This window comes from Schistocerca americana, chromosome 3, assembly GCF_021461395.2.
Source record: "Schistocerca americana isolate TAMUIC-IGC-003095 chromosome 3, iqSchAmer2.1, whole genome shotgun sequence".
Lineage (NCBI taxonomy): Eukaryota > Metazoa > Arthropoda > Insecta > Orthoptera > Acrididae > Schistocerca > Schistocerca americana.
This window is the reverse complement of record NC_060121.1, coordinates 88,559,472-88,586,767: the sequence shown is the minus strand read 5'-3', so window position 1 is coordinate 88,586,767 and position 27,296 is coordinate 88,559,472.

Below are 27,296 nucleotides of genomic sequence, written 5' to 3'. Positions count from 1 at the left end.
GGACAATGTTTTTCCGCCAGCCTTATCCCGCACTCAGCTTAGATTTTCGACAGTAAATGAACAATATACTGAGCAATGGGATGACCGTTTAGCCTTCGCCTGTACATCAGTCAGATCATCGACCATTAAATGTCTGTCACTCACTTTTATATAGTTCTAGTACTTAAGAGGAGCTACAGTCACAAGACGACTGCCTCTTCCCGGAAAACCCAAGTCTCGATTCGCACGCTGACTATGGTAGACCAGTAAATGCGGATCTACCAAAAATTCATCAACTACGGACTTATTTCACGAGTCGCGTCACCACAAAGGTCCCAAAGAAGCATCCGTGTGTGCCGGTGCAGGCAAGTTCGTAAGGAGTGGCAATTTTGCTCTTAATATTCGGTAAGGGCAGAAGTGTCATCTGAAATGTTTTGATGAACCATCTCGGCATCTACTCATGAGTAGAAGTAACTGCAGACTGCAACAAACTGCTAGTTACGCACATGGCGATGGCTTCACGAATGATTGCACGGTTCGTAGTCACACGTGCCAGAGCGTCGACGTACGATTAAATTAAATTAAAAAAAAACAACTAAAAATCATTCTGAAACGTCATGCCAACGTTTGCAGTGAAACAGGACTTTGAAAGCCATTGTCCGCATTCGCGGCAGTCAGTGGTAACGCAAGCTGCCAGTCGGTACATTATCCTCTGGTGGGCCAGCGTCTCCGACGTGACCGTACGGTATGCTGAACCATGCAGCGCCCCTGATCAACGTCATATACACTCATGTTCAGCAAAAACAGAACACCTCGAACGACTAGAGATAGGACGTTCATACTCACAGGGCACGTACATTCGTATGTTCTGCAGGAATAATTAGCATTTCAGTGACCTCGCTTCAGCACGGGTCCCGTTGCCTAGTTGGCCCAGCGCCCGCCACGTACCCGGTGAACCTGTCCTATGCGTGATGGTATCGACGCGTATAAGGCGCGAATGTCGTTCTGTAGTATAACCATCCGTGCTTCACTCACCTTGTTCCAAATTTCACCTGTGGCGGTTGGCACTGGGTCACAGTGGTGCTCCAGTCGTTTCACCATATCACACACGTTTCCGACTGACAAGTCTGGTGACCTGGCAGGACAGGTCAAAAGGCTGACATTCTGTAATACCAAGACGGCACGTGTCTGTGTAGAAATATGTGATAGCGCATTGTCTTCCTGAAAAATAGCTTCTGGGATTTTGTGCAGAAACTGTATGGCTGTGGGTCGCAGGACGTCATTCACGTAGGTCACACTCGTCACAGTGCCTTGGACACAGACCAACTGTGGTTTTTCGTTGTACCCAGTAGCACGCCATGTCACTAGGCTTTCGAGTTGGCGCGCTGTATTGTAATGTTATGTGTGCCTCACTGCTTTTTTTCTTTGATTAATTTGAGCCTGATTTTATTCTGAGAAGCTCAGTAATGTATGTAAATACCGAAAATGTAAATGTGGTTCAAAAAGTACTTGAAGTGAAGTGAAGCGCAACTGGACAGCAAGAAACTCTTTAGCGCGCAATCCCCGTACCGATAGTATTAGAGAATCTTTCAGTATGGACTCTAAAAAAAAGACAATTGACTTTATTAAAAAAAAAAGACTTACTCTGTATCTCGTGGAAAGAGGGCGTGTTGCTAGGCCGTCGCTCAGAACATATTGTTACATTTAATGAAAATTGATTTCTAGTGATAAAACCGAGTGAAGTAAGTGTAAGAGTTGCCAAACATTTATATAAACAAATTTTCTGGAAGTGAAGAACAGAAATATCTTTTTCTTAGAAAAGGAGGTGAACTTCATTGTCGTTGCCATCTATCAATCGACAGAATTGTAAGTGCACAAAGTTCACTAAAATACAGGAAAAGAAATGCATTTTCTATAGTTTTCATTTAATAAGTAACAACTTCTCATAATTTATTAATTACAGTAACTGGATTATGTTCTTGTACAGTAGTATGGTGCTGAACTCCACTGACCAATTTTGATACAACAGGACGTGTAGTTTGAAGGAAGTTTGTGTGTCAAGCAATCTCCTTTCTCACGAAAAGCAGATTGCTGCTTGATCTTACTTACAACAGTGGTCCCTTAGGTATGAAAAGCTACGAAAACTTGGGCTCAAAGCTATCCGCAATACGGCCAGGTAACTAACAGAGTCGTATTTTAAACCTTAAAGAACAATAGCCGGCCGGAGTGGCCGTGCGGTTCTAGGCGCTACAGTTTGGAAACGCGCGACTGCTACGGTCGCAGGTTCGAATCTTGCTTCGGGCATGGATGTGCGTGATGTTCTTAGGTTACTTAGGTTTAAGTAGTTCTAAGTTCTAGGGGACTGATGACAACAGCAGTTAAGTCCCATAGTGCTCAGAGCCATTTGAACCATTTTCTTAAAGAACAATAACTTCCTCCAAATTGCAATACGTCAACAACTGGTGCAGAAGCCGATCATTCAAGGAGGCAGCAACCAAAATTCAGGTACCAGTTACGACTTAAAGTAAAAATCTCAATCAAAAATCAATCTCTCTCTCTACAAACACATATATAAATATTAATATTATTATCAAAAAAAGAAGTAATTTTACATTGGCGCCCGACAGGGACGCGAAACGAAATTAAAAATATTTCATGCTGCTGTTCGAAAGACTTTGTAATTGTCTTGTATTTGTTAATACTCATTTGCTTAGCTGCTAAATAAAAAGCGGAACGGATGATAAATGTTGCCGTGAAAAGAACATTTGGACTTTGAAAAATTCTTCAGCAGTTGCAGACACGCAAGAGTGACTACCTTTTTATTTCCGTTGAGAAGCTTCATTAATGCCCTCTCATGTAGCAAGCTTCTGTGTTTTTTCCATCAACCTATCCAAATCCAGTAGAAAGTGCATGGAGGTATTTTGTAGGTAGACATTTAACAGCATTGTATAATTTCAGGTAGTGTTATAGTCAGTATTAGCTTAAAAGAAATAAAAATAATTTGTCTGCATCTCCATATTGCATAAACGGCGTTGGCATTCAGTTCTCTCTGATCAGTAGCATCCATCGTGTCATTTTGTGCGAGCGTAGGCAATTGTTTGGTATACGTCATCATTACGTCAGTGCATCCCAGAAGGCTTAGCAAAGCTATTGCGTAACTTTCTCGCGCAGGAATTTCATACAACCCCGTGCGCGAACCCAAGAAACAATGGCAGAGAGCAGAACACATTCCGTTGTAGATGACAGTGAAAAAATGGTTGACACACAATACCAACTTAGATCGCGAATCGTGCCGACCAGGAATGAACTACCACCTGATAGGCTAGATGAAATAAACACCACACACAGTACTGCAGTAGACGTATCGCCCAGCAACGTGCAGGAACTACATACCACTCAGATAATACAGACTTCAACATACAATGATGTTTCAAATTTAATCGAAGCCTTGTTTGCGCGCCTGGTTACACAAAGGGAACATGAGAAACAGCAGGAACGAACACAAAGGGAACACGAAAGACGAGAATTTATCCATAGTTTAGATGATAAGTTCGAAGCGCAAACCAAAAGTTTTGACGAAAGGCTTGATTCAAAGTTAGATTCTAAATTAGAAGCGCTAACGAAAAGCCTCGATGAAAAGTTAACAAACCTAGTAACAAAGACTGAACTTGATAGCATTGTAACAGCTGTGAAAGGTGACCTTGAGACTAAAGTAGTTACTACAGTTCTAGGTGCAAAACAAGAGGTAACCACTGAACTTCATCAGATGATGTTAGAGACATGGAGTAATAAGAAACAGCAAGACATTGGTGATAAGATTCAGAAAAGGTATGACGAACTTGCAAAGCAGACGGAGGATAACGTAAATCATTATCAGAAGGACGTATATGAAGTAAAATTAGAACTCGAGCTAGTTGAAAAACAAGTTGTTACCTGTAAAGACACTTTACATACAATGAATGACAAAGTAAAACAGTTGACTGACAAATTCTCTCAGTTGGCTGTGAATGGAGAAAAAAAAGTGGAACAAAAGGAAAAAGACCAAATACAACACTTTAGTGAACAATGTACAGGCTGGTTAGCGGAGTAAGATGAAATGATCGAAATCAAAATAAAAACCGAGTTACAGGGCACTGTTAAGGATGCCACTTTTAACATATTAGCGGCACCAAGTACCTCTGGAGATACTGTTTTAGCAGAATAAGGTATCATCAGAAAAGTATTTACGACAGACTTGCCTGCTTGGAAAGAAGAGATTACTCAGAGTATACAAATCTTGGAGCAACAATTTCAAAACAAAGACAGAGAAATATGTGACAGCTACCCACACTCTATGTTTTCACTCAGTGATATAAGCAGTGATGGTCCTGAGCAGCAAAACACAAAACATCAAAGCAGAGAATATTCACGACCCAGAACACAAAAAATTCCAGTAAATGACTCTAATTCATTAGTGCAGTTAATGAAAGACGAAAGCCTATTGAAACACAGAAAACTTTCAGTTATTTAATCCCGAAAAGAGAAACCTTCACCCGATCGTTTTTCTCCGATCATTTTCCAGAATTTTGCGCCTAGTTGGTCTGATAGGCAAAAAATACAGTTTGCACCCAAAATGGTCGACCGATGCCTTACTTACCGTGATTCTGAACAGGCATCTTTAGCCAAGTTTTGGAACGAAGGAGTTCAGAAAAGACTGAGGAAAGAGGTATATCAAGCTGAACCTTTCGATCCGAGAAATGGAGGCTTAAGGAAACATTTCGAAAAGTATTTGGGCAAAATTACTGGAATACACCAATCTCAAGTAAGGATGGGATTGTGATCTTGAAGTCGAAATTACCGGTGTCAATTCAAGAAAAATTAATGAACTTCAATGATGATGACGAAGAAACATTTATTTCCATATTAGACTCATTTGACCTTATACATGAGGAACAGAGATCAAGCAATAAGCAGAAATCGCATAATAACAGGTGGAATTCCTCAAGTACGAGTAACCACAGTGGTACACATATTTCAGATAAAAAAGGGCATTTTAACGGGCACGATCAGTATTATGGCCAGCAGAATGGAAATGGACAATTCAAAGGTAATAAGAACTACTACAGAGCGAGATGTCACCCGAAAAAACAGGCAAACAATTTTAACTACGGCAACAAGCCACCGCACACTGCGTATGCCAATGAATACGGCAACAAAAGTTGGTAGCGCGGATTCCCACAGCAAGCGCAAGAATGGAATCCTGGAGCGCGGAACGCGAACGTATACTACAAACATACAAACCTAAATAATACTCAGCGAAAATTCAAGCCGAATAAACAGCAATTTCAAACATCGGCTCCAAACAAACAACAAATGTATAAACGAGAATTTCAGACGCAATTTGAACCTCAGAACAGAGGAAATAACCAAATGCAGAGGAAACGGTACAAAACACCGGTATTTTTCACTCAAGCTCACAATCTTCCGACTTTTAATCCAGTAAATGAACCACCACAGTTTGATACCCGAGTAATTCACAACACTCAGTTTTATTCGCCGCAATCAACTGAAATGAGTGTACAGCCTGATAGGAATAACAATGGCTGTACCACCAAGTATTCAACACCGGAAAACTAATCACAGCATCTTATCACTCCCTACAAGGTGCTGTGCGGCAGGAAGAGAGTAACTACATTAATGACGAAGACCTGAATACAGTGCTTACAACGACAGTACTGACATTCGTGACGAGTTACTACACGAGAATAATGTAACCAACTTATACCGACAAGATGACCAAATTCAGGTGACAACCGAAATCACACTAGCAGGATATGTAGCTACGGCAATACTGGATACTGGTGCAAACGTAAATGCAATCTCACTATGTTTTTTCAAACCGATAACAGCCACACAAGAAACACCCACATTACCCGTACAAGGATGTTGCATTACAGGAGCTATTAGTTCACACACACAGAAAGTGCAGATGCAAGCTTTGATCCCTGTTATTACATAAACAGTAAAACGTGAATGTATTTTCCTGGTAGTAAAGAATATGTCAATACCCAGCTTGTTAGGTATTGAGTTTCTCAAACAGACGAAGGCCAAGATTGATTTCGCCGAAGGAACTTGCACTCTAAATGAACAAGTAATCACTATCAGACACACACGTGAGAAAGTACGTAATTATTACTCGGGAAACATTTTTAGAATACATAAACTTACTAGAAAAAGCACACCAATACACAACGGCTGGAACAGTTCTGACTGCGACATACAAGGACCAGATGAAGCACATTACTTACCAGACAGAGACGAAATTACAACTAAAGCGGCAGAATCCACAAATTTGACAGATGAACAGAGACAAGAATTATTTCAAATCCTTATTGACTTCAGATCTGTTTTATCGACGAGACCTGGAATAATTCGAGACTTTCAATTCCGAATGGAGGTTATACCCCATCTCACTTTCTGTCGCGCCTCCTATTCGATACCATTTTCGAGAAGGGAGGCTGTAAAAAGTAAAATTAGAAAAATGTTAGTGTGGAAGGTGATTGAACCATCCGATTCACCGTATAGTAGCCCTTTGCTAACTATATCCAAGACTGATAATACTGTACGATCAGTTATTGACGCTGGGAATGTAAACAAAATTATTGTACCAGTCAGAACTCGTCCTGAAGCCATAGACAAACACCTGTAGAAATTTTATGATGTGAGATATCTGACCAGCACTGACCTAAAATTGTTATATTGGCAGGTGTAACTACATAAAGAATTTAGAAAATATACTGTATTCATCTTTGCAAGACGTTCTTACCAATTCCGAGTTATGCCCTTTGGATTGAACGTTAGTTCAGGTGTATTCATATCCGCTTTGGATCATGTGTTAGGAGATGACTTAGTTGATCAAGTTACAATTTATGTTGACGGTCTCCTCAGTGCCACAAAATCTTGGGAAGAGCATCATCACCTTATACAGCGTATATTTCAGAAATTCAGAGAATTTGGAGTGACTGCAAATCTTCAAAAGTCCCGATTTACCCTACCAAAAGGCAGCTAAAAGGATTCCTTGTCATGTGCTCATTTATTCAAAAATTTTTGTCTAGACAGATTTTAAATAGTACACCTTTGTTATCATTGCTAAAGAAAAATGTCCATTGGAACTGGAACGACGATTGTTAACAAGCTTTTGATTCAATCAAGAATGCCTTGGTAAATAGTCCCATCTTACATCATCCTGATATGAACAAGGAATTTTTATTGCTTCAGATGCCTCTTGCCAGGGCATCGGTTCAGTCTTGTTTCAATTCGAGGAAAGGAATGAACAAAAAGAAATCCGAATTATCAGTTTTGCGAGCAGAGTCCTCACTGAAGCAGAACAATTTTACTCCGTGACAGAACTGGAAGCTCTTCCTATTGTTTGGGCATTCAAATGTTTTAATTATTATGTATATGGACGCAAGATAAAAGTTTTTCTGATCATCAAGCTTTAAGTTTTCTGTTGTCATGCAAACTATTTCATCCTCGATTGACACGTTGGTGTCTATTTCTTCAGGAGTACAACTTAAAATTGTACATATAAAGGGCAAAGACAATATAATAGCTGACACCTTATCGAGAATGCCAGGCGGATGTTCTAATACTAATGAATTAATTGAGCAAATGTCCAACTACAGAATTCTACCCATGAAGGATCCGATACATCGTAAGTACTTTTTGCAGCTATGCAAACAAATAGTCCCACTCCAAGATACCGATCCTAAGTGGAAGGCAGTAAAGCAGCTCATATCAGTTAATCCTCAACATTCTCTGTGCCAGTTTTACAAATTATTTAATAATGTGTTATTTCATCGCACATCACCGCAAAAGGAGAGTTGGTTAGTTTGTATTCCAATAGAATATGAAGAGCATTTATTATGGCATACCTACATTGCATGGGGTCACTTTGGTTCTGAAAAGTGTAAGCGCAAGGTCGCACAATATTGTTATGTTCCAAGTCTTCATGCTAAAATACACAAGCTACTGCGAAACGGTGTGATTTGTCAAAAGGCCAAACCCTATAATTTATCCAATGCATTGCCTTTGAATCCAATTTTAACCATGAAACCCTTAGAGATCGTAGGAATTGATTTTGCCGGTCCGTATCCTCGTGGACGTGGAGGCTTACAGTATGTTGCGTGTATTCTTGATCTCTTCACAAAACATGTAAGACTACATGCAATGAATACAGCAAACACCAAGCAACTTATTAAGCGTATAGAAAGTGACTACTTTCCAATATTTGGCATTCCTTAGAAAATGTTGTCAGATAATGGTCCCAACTTCGTTAGTAAACTTTGGAGATATTTTTTAAGCAACAACATACAACAGATCTTGATCTCGAAGTTTAGACCACAAAGCAACCCCTCAGAACGAGTTTTTAAAGAGCTGAATAGATTTATAAGAACATACGTACCTAACCATCACACAAAATGGGTCGATTACATTTCAGCCTTTGAAGAAATTGTAAATCACTTACCACACATTTCGACCGGATTTACTCCTTATGAGTTAATGATGCAGCGACCGGAAAGTAATGAATGGGCAACACCAATTCCCAAAATCCCTAATCAAGAAGCTGATTTTGAAGCCAAAGTAAGACAGGCATTACGCAACCTCACCATCCAATCACAACTCCGAAAGAAAGCATTTGATTCTAAGATTAAAAAAGTAGTAGAATACAAACAAGGTGAAAGAATTCTAATAAGATCGCATTTTAAGCCGTCTCTTTTACACAAGCGAAACAAGAAATGGAGAGAACTTTTTCAAGGCCCATACATTATTCTCAGAAAATCGCATACAGGGTGTAATCTCATCGCCGATCCGATTACCGGCCGCGTAAAAGGCCTTTACCATCATGCCGACCTCAAAAAGTATCACTGTTCAACTTAAAATATATACAACACACATACACTGAAGATATATAGCAGAAAAAGAACATTAAGAAACTCATTGTGATAACGTGTTTACAAGAGACAAGTCATGACAAGTACAGTAAGTACACCTGAAATACTGATCTTCACAGTAACCTAAGGTGGAAATCGGAAGCATACGTATTGTTCATTGAAAAACGCCAAGCACGTCAGAAAATTTAAGGGAAGCTTCGTATCTGAATGACATTTAGATTTAGGTCATAGTTATAAGTTAATTTCAGATTACGCTGAGCTGAAGAGCCAGGTAGGTCTACAAAAGAAGAGGACGAGCCGACGCGCCGACTTCTTGTTAGTTATAAGGTGCCCAATGTTTGAGGAACGAAGTATCTCTAAGAATAACAATGGATAAATGCGCAGCGTAAAACTTTTCTTAGTTGTCTGAACAACAGAGACACGAATTCATCACAACAGATTAATACATACTTCACAGGAAATATTCGGGCTAACGTCAATTGAAAGAGTAAACATGAGTTTGACGATTCACTTTAGAGCAAGCGCTTAAAATGAGAATAAGTTAACGTGTTCAACTAAAAGTGATGTATACAATTCCATGAGATGCGCTTTAGAATAACAGTACAAGATGGTAAAACTTAGATCTATATAAGAATAGTGCGGTGATTCTGAAAAGCAACGCCCTTGAGATATGTATGTAAGTTAGATGTTTTTGTGGGAGAATAAATCTAGGTAACACCCTCGCATTCGAGTTTTGACAGATGTTATCGCTGACTAGTACACGACTGAATGAGACACACTCGCATCGCTGAGAAAGCTTGCGAGGTGCAATTTTGGAGAGCAACATTTGAATGCAATGACTATATTCTTTTATTAAAATACCAGAAAGTATTCTTATGTGATTTGAATTTCTTGTGTTCAAATGCAATCTAATGTTTAAATTTTAAAAGAGAGATACTATTTCTGTAATGTCGTAAGCTTATCAGAAGTTAAATATGCAGTTTTGTTAATGAGTAACAGTATTGCTGAGTAACGGTAATTTTGCAAGGTTAATGAGAGGACAAGTTAGTAAGAGAGAACTGCAAATGAGACTGCATTATTTTGAGCTCAGAGAAAGTCATTAACGAACTGATATTAGTTAAAGAACAATCCATGACACAATGGTAGACTGATATGGAAAGAAAGCCAGGAACATTACGTTTATAAAGACGACATTAAAATGACAATGGTATCCGATAGTTGCACGGTAGTGTTGTTTCAATAAATGCATACGTGCAACGGATAAATTTAGTATTCACTGTTTAATACCGCAGTACCACGAATAATCGGCGAATTCAGCACATAACATTGCCTGTGACAAGTTTTAACCCCCGTGTGCTCAATCAGCTAAGTGGTGACAAGTGAATCGTTCAGTAGCATGATTTTGCGACAACTTGGGTTTACCTTTTGGAGCTCACTGTTTCTGCAGATATGACTCGATGTGTTTACAGTGTAGTGGATCCAATCGAGTTTTCACTTCACTAAGTCTTCATGAGCAACACATCACAGCGAAATAAATTACGACCGTCACATGTAAGTAACCGCCAGTCGTCGAAGGCAAGGTCCGTACAAAAAAAAATGGTCTAAGGTGCGCGCGCAACTGGTCACGTGCACTCATCAGCAGCACGCCACTAGCCATGCGCAGCTACCTCCGCGCATCTGCCCTCGTGCTTAGCTCACGGGGTAGACGTCAACAAAATTTCCGAATGTCAAAACATTGCCAGAGTATAAACAGTTCTACGAACGCTCAGGAGGAGCGCAAATGTAAACCAAATGACATTTTATTTCCCATGATGATACGAAAGAGACAGTTACTGTAGTCAAAACGGTAACTACAATATATGAAAGACTAGAAGCTGATCTCGATGCTTTCAAAAGTTCGGTGTAAGTAATAGCACAACTCCAGAAATCCCATCCTTTGACCATAAAACCTTGGACAATTTTTTTAGCACTTAATTAATCCTGTGTATTTTCTGTTCCATATACTATGTATTACGAGTATTATTGCGGGAGTTGAAGAAGATATCGTCTTAGTCATGAACGCTTGATACACTGATGCATCATGACAGAAGAAACAGACTATGATATTACAGTCAGTGACAGTGCAGTGTATCGCCTCGATGATTCATTTTTCTAAAGTACGATATGTACCAGACTTCTGCGTACAAACTCGAGTGAATAACACCTCGTTCAATATTGTAAATATTTTCTTGTTATTTCATGATTCTTAGCATACAACCAACAATAAGAACTCTGAACTATGAAATGAACTACTAATGAAAATGTCTTTGCCCGTGAGACGATAATTGCCATGTAAATAAGTTCTTTGTTTATCGATGTCTGCTTGACGAAAAGTTTTTCTGATTATTTTGATATATTATTTTCATTATGGTATATTACCTGTCAAATGTATTCATTCTCTTAGCTGTATTGTAAACAGCAGAAGTTAAGCACATGATATTGCTTAGGAAATTGAAACCTGACAGTTCATAAAAGAAACTGTCATGCTTCAATTGGAGGCAATGTAATGTTATAAGTGCCTCACTGCTTTTTTTCTTTAACTAATTTGTGCCTGATTTTATTCTGAGAAGCTCAGTAATGTATGTAAATACCGAAAATATAAATGTGATTCAAAAAGTACTTGAAGTGAAGTGAAGCGCAGCTGGACAGCAAGAAACTCTTTAACGCGCAATCCTCGCAACGATACTATTAGAGAATCTTTGAGTATGGAATCTAAACAAAAGAGAATTGATTGTATTAAAAAAAAAGACTGTTACTCTGTATATTGTGGAAAGAGGTCGTGTTACTAGGCCGTCGCTCAGAACACATTGTTACATTTAATGAAAATTGATATTCTAGTGATAAAACCGATTGAAGTATGTGTGAGAATTGCCAAACAATTATATGTACAAATTTTCTGGAAGTGAAGAATAGAAATATCTTGTTTTTGGAAAAGGAGGTGACATTCACTGTCGTTGCCGTCTATGAATCGACAGAATTGTAAGTGTACAAAATTCACTAAAATATAGGAAAAGAAACGCATTCTCTATAGTTTTCATTCAATAAGTAACAACGTCTCACAATTTCTTAATTACAGTAATTGGATTATGTTCTTGTACAGTAGTATGGTGCTGAAATCCACTGACCAATTTTGATATAGCAGGACGTGTAGTTTGAAGGAAGTATGTGTGTCAAGCAATCCCCTTTTCTCACGAAAATCAGATTGCTGTTTGATCTTACTTACTTACAGCAGTGGTTCCTTAGGTATGAAAAGCTATGAAAACTTGGGCTCGAAGCTATCCACAATACGGCCAAGAAACTAACACCATCGTATTTTAAACTTTAAAGAACAATAACTTCCTCCAAATTGCAATACGTCAACAACTGGTGCAGAAGCTGATCATTCAAGGAGGCAGCAAGCAAAATTCAGGTACCAGTTACGACTTAAAGTAAAAATCTCAATCAAAAATCAATCTCTCTCTCTACAAACACATATACAAATATTATTATAAAAAAAGGAGTCATTTTACAGTATGTCTTGTCCGAATGCTGTCACTGTAACGCCGTTCCTGTCTGCTGCGAAATAAAATGCGGCTATCATTTTCAAACAAGCAGAATTTGATTCGTCAGCAAACACTAACTGATGCCATTCGTGTTCCCTGTGACGTCGTTCCACGCACCATCGCCTTCGAGCTTATTTTTGCACATTCGTCAGTGGTAGGCGGAGAAGTGGACGACACGCACGTAACACATGTCGTAATAAACGGTGACACTGTCTCCCGTGACAGTGCACGATGTGCTACACTGTTCTACTGCCGTGCCAGAGCCGTGGAGAACGCAGGTCTGTCCTGCAGTGCCATTCGGATGAGGTGTAGATCTTCTCGGAGGTTGGTCTGGGTGGTGTGACCTGACGCATCTCACCGTGCTCCATGGCATTCCGTGAACCATTCTGTACGTACCCGTTGCAAGGCCGAAACACTTCGTCCCACATGAGCAGCAGTTTGCCACATGGATGCATTACATTCTCTCATGCCAATAACGCCCCCTCTTTCAAACTCACTGATTGGACGTTACCGTTCGCTCATAAGAGTGTGAGGCGTCCTGAACGTCTGCTCAAGTAAAACTAATCCGTTACCTTTGGTTTATAACGACAATGAGACCCGCAAGCACATTATACCGGTAGTGGTGTTCGCTGTGATATCGATGTTGACCTCGAATTTAATGGGCCACACGGTTCAAATGCTACTAGGACATACTAATGTACATGTCCTGTGAATATGAATGACCTATCTCTAATTGTTCAATGTGTTTTACTGTTTGTGAGCATGAGTGTATTATGCGACATGTTGCCACGGCTTCCAGCAGATTGTCTTCCCGCACGTTAGTCCAGGTATATTGAACGTGCTGAAGAGCACCTACAGGAAGCCGTGACAACAGATAGAATAATATGTTACTGAATATTTACGCTGTGCAGATTGATATACCGTGAGCTAATGGTGTAGACCTGCCAAAGGATGCACAAAAAGACAACTTAGTCCTGGTTTTCTTGTTATTAATGGACCGATGTGAAGCTCTCGTTGGTTGACTAAGTCAGAGTTTCGTATTGGTGTCATTCTGGATATCAAACCTTATTCTTCCAAAGTACGTCTGTTTTTATGTGCTTACATTTTGAGGTAATTAACGTTGTAAACGTGACTGAGCCGAAATATTCGACTAAATTGTTAAATTAGAAGACGTTTGTCCAGAAATTTGTATGGGAAAAACAACATTCGGTCGAAGTGAATCAGTTATTGACATATTGTCAAATTATATTTATCTGAGACGCACTCAAATTCTACAACATATTCAACAGGTGTTTCTGTCCGAAAATCACTGTGTTCATACGCTAAAAATGGAAATAAGGGAAAAACGTATATTCAAATCTTAAAACATGGTTTTTTTTTTTTAAATTCCCGATTCTACTTGTGAGTTACCTAAAGTAGGCCTACAAGTAAAATACATGTGGTTCATATCCGCTGGTCATGGGATGCATTTAGTGAAGAATACGATCATTGCACGTGTTGTCGAACTAAACATAATCAGAAAGATCAAGGAAATATATTGGTGAGCTTTGATATCCTTGCTCTTTACGCTAGATGCTCACGTCCCAGATGTGGCAAATCCTGTAGTGTCTGTCCTTCTTGGCAACGGCAGTGGCAGTGGCAGAGCGTGGCCAGGTGCCCTCCTGCCGTAACCCGCTCTCCGGAGACGGAAACTGCCCACCCCATCGATCTACGTCGCGTCAGAGTGTGTGGACGCTTTCTGAATGCTTCCAAATCGTGTGGCGGGCGATTCAAGGGCGCCGCCCCGTTGGTCAAGCAGTCGGGTGTGGGAAACCGAGTAGAAGCTACATGCAGGCTGGCTGGCACACGAGATTGCAGATGATGCTGTGGTGTATCGAGAGGTTGTAACAATGGAAAATTGTATTGAAATGCAGGAGGATCTGCAGTGAATTGACGCATGGTACAGGAAGTGCCAATTGAGTCTCAATGTAGACAGGTGTAATGTGCTGCGAATACATAGAAAGATAGTTCCCTTATCATTTAACTACAAAATAGCAAGTCACAACTGGAAGCAGTTAATTCCATAAATTATCTGGGAGTACGCATTAGGAGTGATTTAAAATGGAATGATCATATAAAGTTGATCGTCGGTAAAGCTGATGCCAGACTGAGATTCATTGGAAGAATCCTAAGGGAATGCAATCCGAAAACAAAGGAAGTAGGTTACAGTACTCTTGTTCGCCCACTGCTTGAATAATGCTCAACAGTGTGGGATCCGTACCAGATAGGATTGATAGAAGAGATAGAGAAGATCCAACGGAGAGCAGCGCGCTTCGTTACAGGATATAATGAATTATATAATGTTATTGGGAATGCAGCTTGCCGCTAACTTGGTGTAATGTCTCTCACACATAAACCTGTACAGTAAAATAGGGGCCTCCTGTTTTATCTTTAGGCTGATCCGTGATAAGACAGGCAAACAATTATACTAATGGAGGATTCTGAGTATTTTCTCTAATTTCATTCACTCTCTCTCTCTCTCTCTCTCTCTCTCTCTTTCCTCTGTACGATTTTAAATATAATATTTCATTACGTGAAATCAGCCCAATAGAATCTCTGGTGGAGCCCTTCGTCTTAACATTCAGCTGCTGGCTTGCTGTAAAAAATCTTTATATCTATTATTATTATTAAGCGCTGCATTCAGTTGGGAAAATCGATCGTTTGAACAATTCGTTCCTTTTACGACAGATTTCGAATTTCAGATGTGTCCGAAGCCTTTTTGGACGATTTTATAAACACTTGTCGATTGCAGGCTCTCTTCGTCACAACTGAAACTTCCCCACTAATTACAGGGCCAAGACAATCATCAATGATTCAGACAAAGAACTCATTCGTCATTCACTCTAGAATAAAAGGGTCACAAACTTTATTTCTGAGGAAAATTGTATATTCAATCCATCTCCATTACATGTTCCGTTTTCTGTTGATTCCAAGTCTTACTTAATTTGCATTTACAGTTTTTCTCTCTCAATTCAAATAACCCGCTAGTGGCACAAACGTTAATAGCTCGCTTTAGCAAGAAGAAGAGCAAATATGTCTCTTTTAGAAACCCGACAATCTTCCAACAGATACTTCCGAAGCTGTCCTCGTTACCCGTCTATAATAACCATGGAGAATACATATATGTCTCTCATATGTCTCTCTGTTATTCCAAAGAATAAACGTGCTGGAAAATACCTTGGCGTCGACGAGCTGTCGGCGCATATATTACTAGAAAATCCGATCAGATGCTTTTCAAAAGCGAATAAATGTGGATGATTTGATTGACCATTATTAATTATTGCGGGTAGAGGGTAATTTTCCGTGGGGAGATTACAATGCCCCTCGCAGCGAGCGAAGTTTGTGAGCTCAATTTTGATTTACCGAACACACTTCGCGAGCTGTCTATTAGTGTGGATAACCCGGAAGTGATGATTGTCAATCCTCCGACTGAAAAAGAATATTATGTTTAAGACAGACGAAGAATAGAAATGTTGAAAACAGAAGAAATGAATAGACAGGTACCGCGGCTGTATTGCTTTTACGTGCATCTAGGTGTTATGTTTGCTGTCCACAACCAAGGAAGATGATCTTTCATGAAACTGTTATCAGGGTCTACCCATTCGGGAACTTTCTTAAGCAGGGAGACCTTGGAAAACCTCTTAAGCGTAGACCCCCAGCCTACGGTACATAGAAGACAGGAAAGCCTATAGAAGAAAAAAAATAATTTTGAAATAGATCTCTAAAGGAAAGACAGGGATCAATTTATATCACGATTTGGAGAAGAGTGATTTGTGCCTCTCGCAAAAAAAAAAAAAAAAAAAAAAAAAAAAAAAAAAAAAAAAAAAAAAAAAAAAAAACATTTTACAATAAATAACGTGAATTTTCGTTTTACAATCTTGTTCCTAGGACAATATCTTGCGGTGCTAAAACTCCCCCGGGTCTTGCATGTCCCCGACGTCCACATTTGTAGTCGGTCTTCTACGCGGCCCACTTTGTAGTCGGTCTTCTACGCGGCCCACAATGGGAAGAGTAGAAGGGACAGGGATACTCGAATTCACATGCAACATTCATTCCAAAAGAATTAGTAATGACCAAAAGGGAAACTCTTCCTGTAAAAAAACTGGTTAGGTTGCACCGTCCAAGATTCTCCTTTTTGAAAGGAAAATCTTTATGGCTTCATGCATCCTTTTTCTTACGACGTACTTCAAGGAATTTAGGCATTAACTAATGATGTTGCCAAAAACATCATCATATTTACTCTCATTTGAATATTCTTTTTGACTTTGCATCCCTACTTGTGCTTACAAGTCCAAAAGTTCTGACACATTTTCTATCACTAATTTGTTCTTCGTAATTTAAAGGATTCATGCAACTTACAATAGATTTTGGATTCAAATCATCGAATAATGGAAAGTGTGGTTCATTTTATACAAAGGCATAATCCATCATTTCCTTGAAAAGTCATATAATTTATCTATACTCAAAAACTTTTTATCCTAAATACATATATTTCTCCGCTTGATTGCTGTAATGTAAAAGTTATTAGCATTGAGGAATGCGGATTCACTTCTTTCATTTATTCTCTGATTCATACGGCGTTCATACATGCACATATATGGAAATGGATTTTCAAACACAATTCCAAAACGAACACGAACCATTGAATAACTACTAATTCTATTAGTATTACTTTCTTTAAACATTCATTAATAAATTAAAAACTCTTAACTTCTAATTATAACACCTTTTCTTTATAAAGTTCAACATGAATCAGTTTACCCTCGCGTTTGATGCTGTCTCTTACAAAGCATATCTGTGTCGTCTATATCGATTCTAACTCTCGCGCCGACGTCAACTGTTTTGCGCGGGAAATTATCTTTGCGGCGTTAACCGTCACTCACGATTCACTGCCACAACACATCCCTTCACACGTTTACACACCTAAGCATGCACTTGAAACTATATATGAACATTCACTCGGAACCTCTTTTGATTATTCAGCGTCATTTGCGGGAAACATTTCATTCTTCTTGAAGGTTAGTTAGATCCTTTATAAATCTTGATGACATTAGCAATGCTAAAGTTCCATGTTCACCCAAACCACGGGTGAAGCCTATCTCCTCTATCTTCTTTGTAGCACTCGATAGTAATTGTAAGTCACTATTTCTATAATCTATGTCACTGATTAATGATTTCAGTTTAAAGTTTTCTAACACTGCACACACAGTTTATTGTTATGATTTTACGAGCGTTCATCTCTGTCACTCGCAACACCATTCTTCCCTATCTCCTAATCTTCATCAAATTTTTTCAAGTCGTTATGGGAAAATAATCCTTTTATTTTGTTCGATCCCGGATATGCTAACAGATAAGCCCCAGGATTCGGAATTTGTAGGATAATGTATGGGCCAGTATATAGTAACTCCCATTTCTTTATACTCTTCTTTATTAAGGATGATTTGGTATGTCTTTTGACTAGTACCTTTTCTCCTACACGGCATGTCTGTACCCTCTTGATTAATTTGTCATATTGTTGTTTTCTCTGATCAGCCTTTTTCGTCATATTTTTTCTTCCCAAGGCATCTCAGTTTCCTGAGTTTTGGGCATATGGTCAGTCCAGAAGTTTTCCTCTTTTGCTTCGAACATCAATTCACGAGGTGTAATCCAGTTGAGGAGTGGGGCATGTTATTGTATATCTGCTCAAACTCTTCCACATAATTTGCCCACGCAGTCTGCTTATTATGGCAATACGTCCTCATAAATCGACTGAATTCTCTAAAAATTCTCTCAACCAAATTGCCTTGTGGGTGGTAAAATGATGTTAGTATGCGTTTCACACCGACTTGAGACAAAGCATGTTTCCATCGGAGTCCCGTGAATATCTTAGCATTGTCTGTTAGGATCGCTTTAGGTGTACCAACATGTGGAAGATAATCTCTTATCAATCTTAGTACAATTGCTCTAGCTGTAGCCGCCTTTATCGGGTATAGCTTTACGTATTTCGTACACACATCGAGAAATGCCAACACATATCTAACACCACCTCTTGAAGTAGGTAACGGTCCACACAGATCGCACGAAATTAATTCTTTTGGTTCTTGGACTAATATAGAGCATAATGGGTGCTTAGTCCCTTTTGGATCCGGCTTTCTTTTTTGACAGATTATGCATCTCTTTAAGACCTCATGCACTCTGCGCTTTATGTTGGGAAAATAACAGTACCCACTTATCTTGTCTGCACGTGTTGTCGCACCGAAATGTCCCCAGATTAAATGAGTGAACCATACAAGTTTCTCTATTTGCGCCTCAGGTATACAAACACACCAACGGACTTTGTTTGTCCTTCCATAGCGGAAAAATAATACGCCATTTACCAGCTTGTAATAATTTGCCATCTGATCCGAAGGTTGCTGTTGTAACCTTTGAATGACACTTCCCCATTGAGCATCTCTTTTCTGTAACTGGGCCGTATGCGCACACAAATTGACGTAGTACGTCTTAAATGGATTTTCCTGCAGCAGCAATACAGGGAATTCTGAGTTATTATTTACTTCAATCTCTTTGGTTAAACCCTGCGGTGACCTTGATAGAGCGTCAGCAATAATGTTTTGCTGCCCTGAGACATGTACGATCTTAAATTGGTATTGTTTCAGAGCGAGAGTTCATCTAGCCAGTCTGGGGTGTAACAGTTTACACGTTTGTAAAAACGTTAATGATTGATGATTGCAATATACGATAGTCTTTGACCCATATAGATAATAATGAAATTTTTTAAAACCCCAGACTACCGCAAGAGCCTCTAATTCTGTCGTCGTGTAAGTTCGTTCACAGTTGGACAAAACACGACTGGCAAACGCAATAGGACAGAAGGTGAGTTGTCCATTTATCTTGCGTACTTGGAAAAGGCACGCTCCAAGACCCACATTCGACGAATATGTTGACAAGTAAAATTCTTCTTGCATGTCCGGATGGTACAAAAGCAGTGCATTTACTAATTGCTTCTTTATCTCCTCGAATGCTTCTTGACACTCTAATGTCCAGAGCCAGGGCACATCCTTCTTCAGCAAACTATTTAGAGCTGCTGCATTCATGGCCTGATTTGTTATAAATCTTCTAAAAAATGAGGCAAGACCCATAAACCCTTTTAATTGCCTCCTATTTCTGGGTGTTGGAAACTTACTAATCGCAATTAGCTTCTCCTTGGTTGGTAAAATTCCCTTTGCGTCAATTATATGCCCCAGGAACTTGATTCTGTTTAGTGCACAATGGGATTTCTGCAGGTTAGCAGTTATTCCCATGGTTTTGAACACCTCCAACACCCGACTCAGTAAGGTAATATGCTCCTCCCAAGTCTTCGATGCTATAAGCAAATCATCAACAAACACTGTTATCGTGCTTCTTAGTTCTGGGCCTAGTGCATAATCTAGAGCTGCTATAAGGATTCCAGCACTAATGTTGAGTCCGAAAGGAACTACAGTAAATTGGTAACTTCTTCCGGAATAAATAAAAGCCGTATATTTCCTTGATGACTCATCCAGCTTGACTTGCCAATAAGAACTCCGCAAATCAATGCTCGTCAAATATTGGACATCCTGGAATCGTTGTTTAAGTTCGTCTATGTTTTCCGGATGTGTTCTCACTGGAATTATGATTTTATTTATTTCTCTGGCGTCGAGTACCAGTCTCACAGTCCCATTTGCTTTTGGCACGACCAACAATGGGGAGCAGTATGGGCTTGTAGAGGGTTCGATTAAACCCCATTTCAACATGCGATCTATTTCTTTTTGAACTTGAGCCTTTAACCTCCAGGGAACAGGATAGAAAGTTCTACAATACATTTCGTGCGGCTTAACGTAGAGATGGCATATGTATCCTTTAATCACTCCTGGCCTTTCATCAAACACGTTTTTATACGCTAATAATAATTCTTTGAGCTGCTTCTTCTGATCTTCAATAATGCAGTCGGATTCATTTAACTTCTCATACACTAATTGACCGAAATCTCCTTTGTCTTGGAACTCATTAATTACGTGCCGTTTCGAATTTTGTGCCGTCCTGATTACTTGCACACTGATCCCACAATTATATTTTCTGGTAAGGCTTTCTTTTTTCAACAAGTCCAACTCAATTTCTTGTTTATTTACATTTAACCAAATTTTTCCTGTTTTAAAATCTATTCTGCATCCGTATTGACGTAGGCTGTCGACTCCGATAATGCAATCTACCACCAAATTTTTCACAACAAGGAATGTGCTTAATATTGCTACATTTCCGACTTCTACACTAAGTAGTGACTGCACTTTTACATTAGCCGATCTAGCCCCAACGGCGCCTATTATTCTGCAATTTTGAACAGGAAAAATTGGTACCCGTCTTATATTTCTGATCTTGTTGAATAGAGCCTCCGAAATAACATTTGTGGTTGCAGCTGTGTCTAAAACCGCCACTATAGGTACAGTCTCCAAAATGACTTGCACTTCGGCTACTGCCACCTGTTTCTTATCCTCATCTTGTGGTTCTAAGTCCTCGGTCAATTCATCTGCCAGTAATCGTCCATCATTATACGTTAGCATGGGTACACATATCCAGTTGCCCCTCAACCAATTGTTGACCGCTCCTCCGGGGCAAAAGTGGGTCCTTACAAGTTTGTTGGATTTTGATTTGCCTGCTGGTTGACATCGTCCGTCACTTCGGTAATTACCGGTTGATTCGTAGATGTCCGTCCCCACTGATGTTGATTATTTGAATTCATTCCCCCCGGTTGATTCCACTTTCTATTACTGTTATTATTCCAGGCTTGGGGTCTGAAATTCCTTTCGTTCCCCCACACGGGATTGTATCTTTTCCCATTCCTGTTGTTCCTTGGATAGCCCCTCGCAAGACTATAGCCGGTATTACTATTGAGATTTTGAGGGGTTTCTCCACTACTTAACGATCTCTGTGCATTCCCTTGCCTATCGTTTGGCGGAGGTTCTATCTCCTGATATTGGAATCTGTTATTACGGGCTTTCTGGTTGTTCTCTTCGATAATATCTATATGGTCTAACGTCGTGAGGAACGACTCCAAGTCTTTATCGTTGCCGTAAATTAATTGATTCCGGATGCTAGTTGGTAGTCTTGCCTTAAGTATGTTTATTATGTCTGGCAAGGGCATAGGTCTGTCCCAGTGTCTAGTTTTATTTATATATTTTTCAAAATACTTCCTAAGGCTCCCTTTTGAAAAGGAGAAAGGCTCTGGGTAGAGCACCTCCTGCCTCAGGCGTTCCTGTACCCCTTCTGACCAGAACTTATGCTAAAAACGCCTTCTCAAAATCGTCATATGTCAAGCAAACAGAAGTCATGTCCGAAGCCCAGATCGCCCCCGAACCTTGTATATCTCCTGTAACGAAACTGATCTTCTGCCACTCCGACCAATTTCTGGGTAGCACTCCTCTGAAACTTCAAATAAAAACAATTGGATGGACCCCCCTTTTGTCAGTGTTAAAAATCTGGAATTGCCGATGCTTTATCATTTATTTCTTCGGCATGGCAAAGGCTTTCGTAATCTCCGTTAGATAAAAATTCACGCGAACAACTAGCTCGTGGCAATTTAATGTTTGAGTTACTTACACCAGTCGGTATCGTGTGCGAATGTGCAGTAACTGGCTCTATAGTCGCTGCCAACTTCTGCTGCTGGCCTGTATTCATTTGTTCTGAGCCTTGTTGTGAAACGCGCATCGACTCTTCTATCGTTTGTTTACAATGCTCTAAATCAGCACCTAACTGCCGTCGCACTTCCTCAAGTCCTTTCGCAAACAAATTCTCTTCCTGTTTGCGAGATAGACTCTGGAATGCTGCCTTAACATTTTGCTCAACGTTTTCACACATTAGCCTTTTATTTTCTAATGTGATTTCGGATAATTTACCCGTTAATACATTAATTTGGTGGTCTATAACGTCTTGACGCTCTGTCAGATGTTCAACACTTTCTTTTAGGTTAGTCTGCGTACGTGCCAATTCAGGAAGTTGCGCAATTGCACATGACATGGCATCTTGCTTTTGTACTAATTGCGGAACCATTTACACCTGTTCCCGTACAGTATCTATCTTAATAGCCACATACTCCTTCATTTCTACACGTACGCGGTAAGTAGATTCCTCACATTGAGCTTTCACCAATTCTATTTGTGCAGTTAATTTTCGTTCCGTCTCTTCGGCCTGATCTTTAAGTTCCTTGGTCTACGCCTCTATCCGCTGCTCTAATTCGGAAAAAACTGTCTTGTAACTGCTGCTTAATCTCAGTTTTCAAATTTTCCTGTCCTTCCTTAACTGAGGCTAATTTCGCGTTCAAATCATTTTGCCCTTCAGTAACTGAGGCTAATTTTGTATTCAAATCATTTTGCCCTTCAGTAACTGAGGCTAATTTCGCGTTCAAATCATTTTGCCCCTCAGTAACTGAGGCTAATTTCGCGTTCATGACGGTTTTCAAATTTTCCTGCCCTTCAGTAACTGAGGCTAATTTTGTATTCATATTATTCATGCTCTCGGTTATCATCTGCATCTGTCTCATGATAATGACTAATGGATCTAATCCATGTTGCGTACTTGCCGTTACATGTCCCTCCGTATCTACAGGGCGTTCTATTTCGCTATCTGTAGCCATCGGTTCTACAACACTTCTTACTGCATCATTATTATCAGTGCTAACAGCTGAAGGCTGTTGCGTGCTGCTCTGCTCTGCTTGACTCATCTTAAACATTGCCCTAGTTAAAACCATATAAATGTTCTACCGTCAATATATACATCTTCCTTCTACTGTCACTATATGTAACTCCGTTCACACAAGAGTACTTCTGTGGCTAGTTTCTTACTGTACTTATACAGATAAATGCAACTGGGGCCGGTCAATCAAACTACATCTAGTATGAACGCAATCAATGTTCAAATATCCAATAATACTAAATAGAAAAGCGTATACTTCATCTATACTAGCAAGCTCTAATTATAAAATTACAGATCTGGCCTTTTCTCTGCGCCCAGCGCGTTGTTTTATGTTCTTATTTGTAGATCCACTTAATTTGACTGCGAGTATTTCTTCTCTTTTCCAAGCGTCAGTTAAGTTGGCTCGTCGTAGTTCACATGAAACAGAGAACAAAATTATTTTAGCAACGTCCAAAAACGTGTCCTGTCACGGATTGGCCATTATAATGATTTATATAATGTTATTGGGAATGCAGCTTGCCGCTAACTTGGTGTAATGTCTCTCACACATAAACCTGTACAGGAAAGTAAGGGCCTCCTGTTTTATCTTTAGGCTGATCCGTGATAAGACAGGCAAACAATTATACTAATGGAGGATTCTGAGTATTTTCTCTAATTTCATTCACTCTCTCTCTCTCTCTCTCTCTCTCTCTCTTTCCTCTGTACGATTTTAAATATAATATTTCATTACGTGATATCAGCCCAACAGAATCTCCGGTGGAGCCCTTCATCTTAACATTCAGCGGCTGGCTAGCTGTAAAAGATCTTTATATCTATTATTATTATTAAGCGCTGCATTCAGTTGCGAAAATCGATCGTGTGAACAATTCGTTCCTTTTACGACAGATTTCGAACTTCAGATGTGTCCGAAGCCTTTTTGGACGATTTTATAAACACTTGTCGATTGCAGGCTCTCTTCGTCACAACTGAAACTTCCCCACTAATTACAGGGCCAAGACAATCATCAATGATTCAGACAAAGAACTCATTCGTCATTCATTCTAGAATAAAAGGGTCACAAACTTTATTTCTGAGGAAAATTGTATATTCAATCCATCTCCATTACATGTTCCGTTTTCTGTTGATTCCAAGTCTTACTTAATTTGCATTTACAGTTTTTCTCTCTCTCTTCAAATAACCCGCTAGTGGCACAAACGTTAATAGCTAGCTTTAGCAAGAAGAAGAGCAAATATGTCTCTTTTAGAAACCCGACAATCTTCCAACAGATACTTCCGAAGCTGTCCTCGTTACCCGTCTACAATAACCATGGAGAATACATGTATGTCTCTCATATGTCTCTCTGTTATTCCAAAGAATAAACGTGCTGGAAAATACCTTGGCGTCGACGAGCTGTCGGCGCATATATTACTAGAAAATCCGATCAGATGCTTTTCAAAAGCGAATAAATGTGGATGATTTGATTGACCATTATTAATTATTGCGGGTAGAGGGTAATTTTCCGTGGGGAGATTACAAGGATCATTTAATAATTGCGAAAGCGTTACGGAGATGATATATAAACTCCAGTGGAAGACTGCAGGAGAGACGCTCAGTAGCTCGGTACGGGCTTTTGTTAAAGTTTCGAGAACATACCTTCACCGAAGAGTCAAGCAGTATATTGCTCCCTCCTACGTATATCTCGCGAAGAGACCATGAGGATAAAATCAGAGAGATTAGAGTCCACACAGAAGCATACCGACAATCCTTCTTTCCACGAACAATGCGAGACTGGAATAGAAGGGAGAACCGATAGAGGTACTCAGGGTACCCTCCGCCACTCACCGTCAGATGGCTGGCGGAGTATGGAGGTAGATGTAGATGTAGAGACCTCACCGTTAACCTGCAGGGCGGATTCGATACAATAATCGTAAAATATAGCAAATTTAGGATGAGTCTTAGAGTTCTGCGTTATTTTGGCAATTAGAAGACGAGTGCTTCTAGCGTAAGAACGTACACGGTACGGAAAGAGCGTTTCGACCTCAATAGGAAGACCTGGAAGACACGTCTGGAGGATAAGGAAGCTGGCAGGCAAGAGAGCGACCCGCTGCTGCAGCCGCTACCTCGCCGACCCTCACGTGGCGGAACCCGGTCCTCCCGCTGGCGTGTTTGAGGCAGAAAGTTGGCAACACCGTGGTGGCGCCCCTAGCTCAGGGTAAAAGCGTGCGATCCGGCCACAAGTACTGCGGATAGTTCGCGTAACAGCTAACGCCACTGTCTTGGGCTAAGTTAAAATGATGGAAGTAGAATACAATAAAAAGTTTTTACCATTTTTACCCGTTACCATGTACAGTACGACATACGTTTTGATTTACGTGTCATTGATAGAAATGACAAAAAACAAATAAAAAAATGTTAGTACAGACTGTCATCTTCTTTTATGCAGTACAATTTAAACCAGTTATGATGGTTACTGGTTGTGATCGTGCCAAAAATATAAGGACATACACAGTGTATACCATGTGGCACCTCTTTTGTAGGTTTTCACGCAAGAACTCTTGTTTAAATACCAGAAAATATCTTGACCCCTTCATATACAGGGTGGTCCACTGATAGTGACTGGGCCAAATATCTCACGAAATAAGCATCAAACGAAAAAACTACAAAGAACGGAATTCCTCTAGCCTGAAGGAGGAAACCAAATGTCGCTATGGTTGGCCCACTAGATGGCGCTGCCATAGGTCAAACAGATATCAACTGTGTTTTTAAAAATAGGAACCCCCATTTTTATTACATATACGTGAAGTACGTAAAGAAATATGAATGTTTTAGTTGTACCACTTTTTTCGCTTTGTGACAGATGGCGCTGTAATAGACACAAGCGTGTAAGTACGTGGTGTCACGTAACATTCCGTCAGTAAGGACGGTATTTGCTTCGTGATACATTACCCGTGTTAAAATGGACCGTTTACCAATGGCGGAAAAGGTCGATATCGTGTTGATGTGTAGCTATTGTGATCAAAATGCCAAACGGGCGTGTGCTATGTATGCTGCTCGGTATCCTGGACATCATCCAATTGTCCGGACCGTTGGCCGGATAGCTATGTTATTTAAGGAAACAGGAAGTGTTCAGCCACATGTGAAACGTCAGCCACGACCTGCAGCAAATGATGATGCCCAAGTAGGAGTTTTAGCTGCTGTCGCGGCTAATCCGCACATCAGTAGGAGACAAATTGCGCGAGAATCTGGAATCTCAAAAACGTCGGTGTTGAGAATGCTACATCAGCAGCGATTGCACCTGCACCATATTTTTACGCACCAGGAATTGCATGGCGACGACTTTGAACGTCGTGTACAGTTCTACCACTGGGCACAAGCGAAATTACGGGACGATGACAGATTGTTTGCACGCGTTCTATTTAGCGACGAAGCGTCATTCGCCAACAGCGGTAACGCAAACCGGCATAATATGCACTATTGGGCAACGGAAAATCCACGATGGCTGCGACAAGTGGAGCATCAGCGTCCTTGGCAGGTTGATGTATGGTGCGGCATTATGGGAGGAACGATAATTGGTCCCCATGTTATCGATGGCAATCTAAATGGTGCAATGTATGCTGATTTCCTACGTAATGTTCCACCGATGTTACTACAAGATGTTTCACTGCATGACAGAATGGCGATGTGCTTCCAACATGATGGATGTCCGGCACATAGCTCGCGTGCGGTTGAAGCGGTATTGAATAGCATATTTCATGACAGGTGGATTGGTCGTCGAAGCACGTTCACCGGATCTGACGTCCCCGGATTTCTTTCTGTGGGGAAAGTTGAAGGATATTTGCTATCGTGATCCACTGACAACGCCTGACAACATGCACCAGCGCATTGTCAGTGCATGTGCGAACGTTACGGAAGGCGAACTACTCGCTGTTGAGAGGAATGTCATTACACATATTGCCAAATGCATTGAGGTTGACGGACATCATTTCGATGTATGGTGCGGCATACAGGTAATATCACGCTGTAACAGCATGCGTTCTCAGAAATGATAAGTTCACAAAGGTACAGTCGTACTCAAAAGTATCCGAATGACCTGAATTGCATT